Raw genomic sequence first — 9,369 nt, 5'->3', positions numbered from 1 at the left:
ACCTGCGCCAACACCTGCTTTGAGCAGGGGGTTGGACTAGATGACCTCCTGAGGTCTCTTCAAACCCTAATATGCTATGATTCTATGGTGTGACTCCATTGACGCCCGTGGAGCTCTGACCAGTTTACACCCACTGGGGTTCTAGCCCCGGTGATTCCAGCGGAGCTCTGACCAACACCCACCCGCTGGGGGTCTGACCCCAATGACTCCAATAGCCCCACACCAGACTGTACCCGCTGGGGATCCCCCCACTGACTTCAGGGGGACTCCAGCTGATTTACCCTCCCTGGGGATCTGCCCAGAACTTTCCATGGGACAAGATGGATGTGAGCAGTTGGGCCAGTCAGGGCCAGGGCATGATGGCTCCCTACAGCCACACTGACCTCAGCGCTGACAGACGGGGGCGGGGAGGGGGGAGGAAATAGCTTTCATTTTATCTGTTATCTCAGCCCTGACAAACGCTTCCTCCTGCTCACAGCCCGGCTGGTGGCTGGGTCCTGGCTCCTCTTATCTCTGTTTGCCTGGGCGTTAAATGATTGGATCCATCCTCAGGACAGATCTGCATGTTCAGTATTGACACCTAGTCCCCTCCCTGCACTGGTCTATAAATGCCCCGTGTCCGGCCAGTGTCCCATGCAGGCTGCACTTGGACTGGCCTAGCACCGGAGCAGCTACCCAGCGAGACAATCAGGTGAGACCCTGGCTTCCTCCAGCTACTTTCTCCTCCTGCGCTGGGTGGCTGGCGGCAGCTGATCTGTTACGGGGGTGGGTGGCCAAACTTGTCCTGTGTGTGTCCCCTGACCCTGGGGCCGTCTCTGTCTCACCCCTTCCTCCCACCCAGCACAGCCCTGCACGCGGCACTCTGCGGAGTTGTGCCCAGCGCTCTGCCCCTCCGGGAGCTGGGCCCAGCCTCCAGTCCTGTGTCCAGTCCCTGCTGGATCATCACTGTGCAGGGCGGCTCTCCCATTCGACCCCTTCTCCCAGTCATGGTGCAACGGGGGTCCCAGCCCCCACCATGGGCTGCAGTAACTATAACCCCTCCTCTCCCCTCCCCGCCCCAGCCACACGGTGTTGGCTTTCCAGAAACACCATCTCCCTGGAGCTGGAAATATGAGTGTGATTCAAACACCTGTTAGTGGGGAAAGACCCCGGGGGTGGGGTCAGTGGGTGTCTCATGTACCAGGTGCTGGGTGATAACACGAGAGGACTCCAAGTTTCTAACACTAAACCAGCTCTCTAGTCAGAGTATGGTTGCAGAGGTGCTGCACCTGCAGCTGACATTCCAGCCACGTGCACACAGACTGGCCTCCATCCTGGTGGCACTGGCACCTCTTCCAAACTCTCCCCCCTGCCACCTGTGCCCTCCCTCCGCGTTCCATGTAGGTGGCTACTGTGGAGAATTGCCAGCCCCAGAATTGGGGGAGACAGGGAAAGTGAGAGATGGCAAATGCCCCTTCTGAGAACTGCTTTGCTCTGCAAATGGGACCCTGTTGTCTGGGGCTCAGGTCCCATCTGAGTGACCATGGCCTCCCTGCTGACCCTCCCTTCTCCCCACCTGCAGCCCTGGTTTGGGGAGTCCCTGGAGATGCGGCTTGCAGAGCCCAGCCACTGAGGACCTGGGACCTGGCTCCCTGCTGGATGTCCAGTTCTGTCCCTGGGGCATGGCTCAGTGAGGGGTGGACGAGGAAGGGTCCTTTGGACCCAGGAAGATGGGCTCCGAGCTCGGTGCCCCAGGGCTGGGGGATGGGATCCGTCTCAGGGCTCTTCCAGCCCAGCCAGGTGCTTTAGCAAAGAGCCCCAGCAATGAAGCACCTCCCCCTGTGAAATGCCCCTTTAGAGAAGGGGGCTGCTCCAGGGGGTGTCTCAGGCGCTCATGGCCCCATCTCCCCTGTGTGTTTTCTCCCCAGGGGAAGCGAGAAGATGGGGCCAGTTGCCTACTTCAGCCTCTGCCTCCTCGGCTGCCTGATCTTGAACCCGTCGCTGGCAGGTGAGTCCCTGCCTGGCCCCTCGGAGCTGATGCCCCTGGGTGCTGGTTGCCATGGTGGGAATTGGGAAGTGAATTCATTTCCCTCGTCACTCCCAGAGCCACTGCCCGTCTCCTGCTGCTGGGGGTCACTGCCCTGGGGGAGCCCAGGCCCTGCAGCCCCTCCCCAGGGAGCGGGTGAGAGAAGGTGGATGAAATGCTCCTATGGGTCAGGTGCTCAGCTCTGGTCAGCTACTGGCTCCCATCCCACCCTCCAGTGGTCCCCTCCCACTGGCCAGATGTGTCCCGACAGGGTCCCTCTCCAAGGTCTGGTCATGGCTCTGCTGTAGCCCTGTCTTCTCCCCCATTCGGCCTCTGATCCCGGCTGGGCTGCCCCATTCCCTGCACACTGTGCCTTTCTCCTCCAGACTGTCCCATTCCCTCCCCCTGCTGGGATACGGCTCTGCCCCGTCCCTCTGTGCCCCCAGCGCTGAGAAGGGCAGTGCCTGCACAGTGTTCCCTTCTCTTCCACCCCAGCCCCCACAGATCCCTGCTATTCCCCCTCTTTATGCCCCATCTCCCTGGGCACCTCTCTCCCCTTCCCTCCTCCTACAACCCCCCAGCTCCTACCATCCAGAACTGGGCCCCTGCTCCTGATTTCCTCTCTGCTCCCATGTGTGCCAACCCTAATGCTTCCCCAGCTTCACCCCTTGGTCCTGGCTGTTCCCTTCCCCTTCCCACACCCTCCCCTACCAGCTTCCCTGGCCCCACTGTCCCGCATGGCCCAAGGGGAGACGGGGAGGAGCTCAGGGTGGCAGGAATTCCCTCTGCCCGAGGGCTACAGCTGAATGGGGGCCACTGTGGCTGGCAGCTCCATATTTCCCCCATTTCCCAGATCTTGGAGTCCATGGGGCTCCCTGGGGCAGGGGCAGGGGCAGGGGCAGGGAGGGTCTATCAGCCACCCCACAGTCACTGGCTCCTTCCTCCCCCCAGGGAGCCATGGGAAAGGAGCCCCTGCCCCATGCAAACCCAGAGTCCCTGCCCGGCTGGGATCCCTGCTCAGGGCTGGGTTCCAGGGCCTCCTTCTGCCGATGTGGGGTCTGAGCAAACCCAGCTTCTTCCTTCAGCGCCAGGGTCTGGAGGGTCCTGCCAGCCAGACACAGCCCCAAACGGGATCCCATGTTATTCGTGCTAATGAGAAAGCCATGGCTGTGCTTCTGAAACAGCCTCTAACCGTGGTGTCCTGTCCCCACCATTGCCCGCCCCCAACCCCCTCTCTCTGCAGGGGCACAGGCTGGGCCCTGTCCCAGGGGCTGGCTACCCTTCCAAGGCAACTGCTATGGATACTTCCCCCAAGACAAACCTGGCTAGAGGCTGAGGTGAGAGGCGGAGGGGGGGGGTTTGGAAGCAGCGGGGCTCAGGGGTGCTGGGCTGGGCCGGAGGCTGGGGGGATGGGGCGGTTTAGGTTCGGTATCAGAGTCAGTGAGCTGGGCTGGGCTGGGGAATCTGCTCCGGTGGGAGGGGTGGGAGCCCAGGGCTGGCACATTTCACACTGCCCGAGACAGAGCCCTGGGAACAGGCTGTGAGGGAACAACCTGCCCTGGCCAGGCTGGGGAGCAGAATACAAGGTAAACGTAGCCCCCGGTGGGGCACGATCTCCTCTGGACCCAACGCGCTTGTCATGCGCTGTGTCTGCCAGGGACGGCCTGGGCCCAGGTGGGGTCGTGTCTCCCTCTAGCAGCCGGCTCAAGAAGGGCCTGCTCCTTACTCGGCGTTACCAGAGCAGCTCCCTTAGCTCCGGTGGCAGGGCTGTGCTGAAGGTCTCTGGTTCGATCCCCATTGCTGGCTGGCATGTGGCCAGGAAGTCGCTGCACAGGACATGAGGGTGTTTATGGGGCCCTGTGTACATAGGAACGGCCATACTAGTGAGACCAATGGTTCATCTAGCCCAGTATCCTGCCTTCCGGAAGTGGCCAGTGCTGGGTGCTTATCAGAGGGAATGAAGAGAACAGGTCCATTATCAAGTGATCCATCCCCTTGAATGAGAGGAGAGGCAATTCTTGATTTAGTCCTAAGTGATGCACAGGATCTGGTCCAAGAGGTGAATATAGTGAAACCACTTGGCAATAGTGACCATGATATAATAATATTTAACATCCCTGTGGGGGGAGGGGAGAACAGCACAGCAGCCCACCTAGGTATCATTTAATTTCAGAAAGGGGAACTACACAAAAATGAGGAAGTTAAACTGAAATTAAAAGGCACAGTGCCAAAAGTATCAGGGGGTAGCCGTGTTAGTCTGTATCTACAAAAACAACAAGGAGTCTGGTGGCACCTTAAAGACTAACAGATTTATTTGGGCATAAGCTTTCGTGGGTAAAAAACTCACTTCTTCGGATGCCAAAAGTGAAATCCCTGCAAGCCCATTCCCAGCTTCTGACAAACAGAGACTAGGGACACCATCCCTGCCCATCCTGGCTAATAGCCATTGATGGACCTATCCTCCATGCATTTATCTAGCTCTTTTTTGAACCCTGTCTTCCGACAGTGGCCAGTGCCAGGTGCCCCAGAGGGAATGAAAAGAATAGGTCATTTATCGAGTGATCCATCCCCTGTCGCCCATTCCCAGCTTCTGGCAAACAGAGGCTAAGGACACAATCGCTGCCTGTCCTGCCTATTAGTCATTGATGGACCTGTCCTCCATGAATTTATCTAGTTCTTTTTTTAACCTTGTTTTAGCCTTGGCCTTCACAACATCCTCTGGCAAGGAGTTCCACAGGTTGACTGTGTGTTGTGTGAAGAAATACTTCCTTTTGTTTGTTTTAAACCTGCTGCCTATTAATTTCATTGGGCGAACCCTAGTTCTTGTGTTATAAGAAAGAGTCCCCACCTGGCCAGCCCCCCCTCCCAGCCCAGGGGCACCGTGCTCTCCCTACCCCACGCTAACGGTGTGTGGGGGCAGGTGCTCTGTCCTTCTGGTGTGCCTGGCCCCCCGGCACATTCCAGCACTCTCCCTGGCTGTAGGGAGGTCGGGCGGGGAGCAGGAGGGAGCTGTTTCTAACGCTGGCCCCTCCCGGTCACTGCTCTGCCGCCTGGCAGCTGCCTGACACAGCCTGGCTGGGGAGGCGGCTTCTGCTCCCTGCCCGGCTCGGCTGCTGGGGACCGTGGCTGAGCGAGCCGGAAACATGCCAGGGACGAGGGCTCTGGCTTGTTCTCTCTCGGTTCCCGGCACCCGAGCCCGGCCGGGGAGCAGAAGCCACCTCCCCAGCCAGGGTCTCTCAAGCAGCCGCCAGCCCGCCATGCAGCAGAGCAGTGAGCTAGTGGCTGGGAGGGGCTGGTCCCACCCCTTCCACTCCCCAGCATCTGGGGAAATTCCCCCTGATGCGGCGCCCAGCCCTGCCCCCACCCCTCCTCTTCCCACCCCATTCCATCCCTCCCCCCACCTCTTTCTGCCCCCCCACTCTTCCCCCTCCCCCCAGCACCTCCTGCACACTGCAGAATAGCTGATAACTGTGGGCGGGTGGCACTGGAGAGGAGCGGGAGGACGGGCCTGCCTGTGGGTGCTGACTGCTCCAGCCCCAGAACACCCACAGAGTCTGCGCCTATGCAGGCTTGTTTCCAGGCCAGGCTCTGTCAGAGTCTCTCCCTGGGGCCCTGCCCAGCCGCTGCTTCTCCATAAACCCTGCACAGAGCTGCCCCCGGCTGCAGTGTCTGACAGTCACAGCCTGCCCCACACGCTGCTCCCCGGCTCCTGCTACTGGCTCTGCACGCTGTTCCTCGGTGGGTTCCTCTTCATCCAGCTTCTCTGCTGCTCCGGGCTCGCTGTGCCGCTGCTTGCCCCCGAGCCAGGCCAACCCCTGCTTCCCCCAGCAGAGTTCATGCCTCATTCGGCTCACAGGGCGTGAGGGGACCCGGGGGCAGGACGCCGGCAGGGATACTGTGTGTGGTCGTGTGTGTGACGTGGGACTTGCATGGACAAATCTTCTATTTAATCCACACACCCAGCTGCCGAGGCTGAACGGGACGTTTCTGAGAGCTCGGGGCTGGGCGCACGTGGTGGGTGCTGCTGGCCCTGCTGGTCGGCCGGCAGCCGGAGAGCAATGCCGCCGGTGGGACCGATGGGAGACGGGGGAGCTCCGTGGGCAGCACGGCTGGGCAGCACAGACGCACCCTGCTGCAGCCGCTCCTGTCTGGCCCCAGAGCGCGGGAGAGGCTGGTGCTTCGGGGGGCAGTGACGGCGCAGACTCCTACACAAGGCTCCCTCCAGCCGACAGGCTGTCGTCACTTGCTAAACACGCCCGACTGCTCTTGGCCTCCTCACTTCTCACCGTGATAAAATGCCAGAGACAGAGACCTCCTGGGCCACGTCGCAGCCTTTCACCCCTCGGGGGGTCAACTCAGCCTGGGGCAGCGTCAGCAGCAGGGGGTGCCAGAGACTCTCCCTTCACTTGCTGTTTTCATGCTTCCGAGGGCTTGGGCTGGTCCTGGTGTAACTTCAGCTGTCAGTAAATGTAGCCCTGGTTGTCAGCGCTGACATTTCATAGCAATGATCAGTGTCTCCAGTGTCACTGGGCAGCCTCTGCCCGTGCCCTGCCCATGGCCCCTCGGCTCCGGGGCACGTCTCTAGCTGTGTAATCTTGGGTTTTACAGGGGCTCTGTCTCCTTTGTCTCTGCAGGATCAAACATGGAGATGGACAGATTAATCCCTGGTCAGCTTCAGAGCTTGGGAGAAAGGACAACCTGATAGTCAGAGAGTAAACAAGCACGGTGCAGTGGTATTTTACCATACAGGTAAGCTGGCAGCTCAGACCCCCATGGACCTACCACCCTGGCCGTGCTCTGACCAAACAAGTCCTGAGATACGATCCGGGCTGGCCCCTGCGTGCTCTGGAGTGCAGATCCTTGCTCCTCTCTCTTCCCTGCCCCATGCTGGGAGGGCAGTCAGGAGAGACCCCCTTGTCTGACCTGGTAAAACTGCTGCTTACCAGATCCCCTGGGTCAGTTCACGTCTCTGCTCCAGTGACAGGCAGGAGAGACATGCACGCACACACGCACGCATGGACCCACTCTCTCTCTCTCTCTCTGTCTCCTGGCCACTCTGCTGAGCTGTTAAAGGGTGATGGCTCTGAGTCGCTGTTGCACTCCTACTCCACTGCACCAGGGTGTCGATCAGGCTGAACTGTGCAAACACTGATCCATACAATGATGTGGGCACCAGGGCTGCATTTGGCCCCTTGCAGGGTCGTGTTACTCACAAGCATTTGCACACACGCCGGCTGCTTGTGAAAGTGCTGCACAGTCTCGGAACGTTCACAGATTGAGCACTAATGACTGTTCCCATGGAAACTGGCACCGGAAGGGGATTTTTAGCAAAAGCTGCAGCCAGGGAGCAGACCCCGCAGGACGTGGTGTAAGTGACCGGGCGCTCACAGCGCCAGCGGGGAGGGGAAGAAGTTCTGAATGGCCCAGACAGCGACTAGCCAGCGTTGGTGGATTCGAGGGGTCAGTTTGCAGGCAGGTTGTGAACAGGAGAGGGGCGAAATTCACAACGAATCCCCCGCCTGACTCTGACCACTGAGTGCTGTGTCTGTGTGGGGCCTGCAGTGCCAGTGGGTGGGGGGAGCGAGGGGCAGGGCCGGGGCTCTCAGACCAGTTCCATTTATCACTGGGACAGGCCTGGGCCCGCCATGAGCCGGGTGTGTTAGACAGTCACACGCTAGGGTAACAAGCAGCCCATTGAGCACTGGGCTCTGTAGTAATTGTTTAACCTTTGATTAAAACTGTTGTTCGGGCTGCGGAAGGTTGTTCCCTCTGCAACGTGTTAAGGATGCTAAGTGCTGCTGTGTCTGGAGCTCCGATGCAGCTGCGCTAGCAGAGAGTGCACCTTGCCGATCCCGCCAGCCTCCAGCTTATTCCTAAAGACGGACCACAGGCTCCGTTCGGTGGCAAAGGCGCTCGGCCAGGCTGATTGTCAGCAAAGCACAGGGCTAATGCCCTGTGCAACGCGTCCCGGGGCACTAACACAGGTATGCTTGTGACAAGGGAAAGGCCCAGTCAGGGCACCAGGGTCCTGTCCCCTTTGCTGATACACAGATTTCCCTCCGACGACTTCCCCTTGTACACACTGAAACAAACAGGTTACGTATTTCACTCCAGATGTTGTTAGGTACCACCCTGATTTTATACCTGCTAGTTCAAACAAACATCCTCATCCATTATCCTGTCATCCCTGTACGGGGAGAGGTCAGCAAACCAGTAAAGTGCCTGAAACCACTACTGCATATTGCTAAAAGCAGCCAAGTCAGCAGCCTGTAAATTGGCACTGTCGCAGCCTCAAGGCAAGAGGGGAGGGGGTTTGGGTGCCACAGAAAGGGCAGCTTGACCCTGCATCCTTCCTGATAAGAACTGTGTTGAAGTTGCTGATACATGCGTTTTAGAAGAGCAGGGGACCCCATAACGAGGCAGCAGTGCTGAGCTGTCAGCCCCTGACAATCAGGCCCTGTAGACGTGTCTCAGGTCGGACACCCTCAAGTCCCATCACTTTGCCATCCTCACCCTTCTGTCCCTGCATACACACTTTGTGTTTCCCTGTGTTAAGATGCACATTGTTCGATTGCGCCCCAGGTACCAAGTGGCTCAGATCACTCTGTAGCCCTGCCCTGCCCTGCCCTGTCCTCTCCTGTTACAGGTTTGTTTCTGGTTTTGAATTTCTAAGTCTAGTAGAAAAGGTGCCTTTCCTAAACCCCTGTGCTTCAATGGTTATTTAAAGCCACAACTAAACATAAAAGCAGAAGCCAGTGGTGGCCTTGCCTTGCACAACAGCAGCTGGCCAAGCCATACTGGGCTCTGTCGGGCCACAGGGAGAGTCAGAGGAACCTGGTTACCCCAGAGAGCAGCGAGCTCCTCCGCCCCCTGCCCAGAGGCAATGAGCCGGCACTTTGTTATCTCAGCTCATTGTAGCCTGGGTAAGTTGCTCACTCAGGGCTGGGTCCTGACACACCACAACTGTTAGATTACAAAGGAAATTGCAATTGTGGCAGCAACTGTCATCTCTTGGTGACACCCATAACGGTTTCTCCAGGAGAGCTCAGTGCCTGGCCCTTCGGTCCGTATTCCTAGCAGTGTGGGGTGGATGCTGAGCAGGACGGGGAGAGGCTGGATCCCTGAGGGATGCTACGGATGGGTGGGGGGTCTTGAAGTGGAGGAGCTGGGCCCATCGCAGGTTATAGAGTCATCGAGTTTTAAGCCAGAAGGCTCCGGATGATCTAATCCCTCCTGTGTATCACAAGCCTCTAACCACCCAGCCCCCCACACCACTCCTAGCACCCAGAAATAGCCCAAAGTAGAACAGCCCTTGGGAGACTAACCTATTATGTGCCACAGGCAGAGAATAGGAGGGACCCAGG

At 58.7% G+C, this 9,369-nt stretch overlaps 1 pseudogene; it reads left to right on the top strand.

Annotated features, from left to right (window-relative positions):
• The first annotated feature begins 608 nt into the window (after nucleotides 1–608).
• LOC135893559 (dromaiocalcin-1-like) lies at nucleotides 609–8,677 on the top strand (annotated as a pseudogene).
• The last annotated feature ends 692 nt before the right edge of the window (nucleotides 8,678–9,369 follow it).

Source organism: Emys orbicularis, chromosome 1, assembly GCF_028017835.1.
Source record: "Emys orbicularis isolate rEmyOrb1 chromosome 1, rEmyOrb1.hap1, whole genome shotgun sequence".
NCBI lineage: Eukaryota > Metazoa > Chordata > Testudines > Emydidae > Emys > Emys orbicularis.
This window is presented reverse-complemented; position numbering and strand designations above follow the sequence as displayed.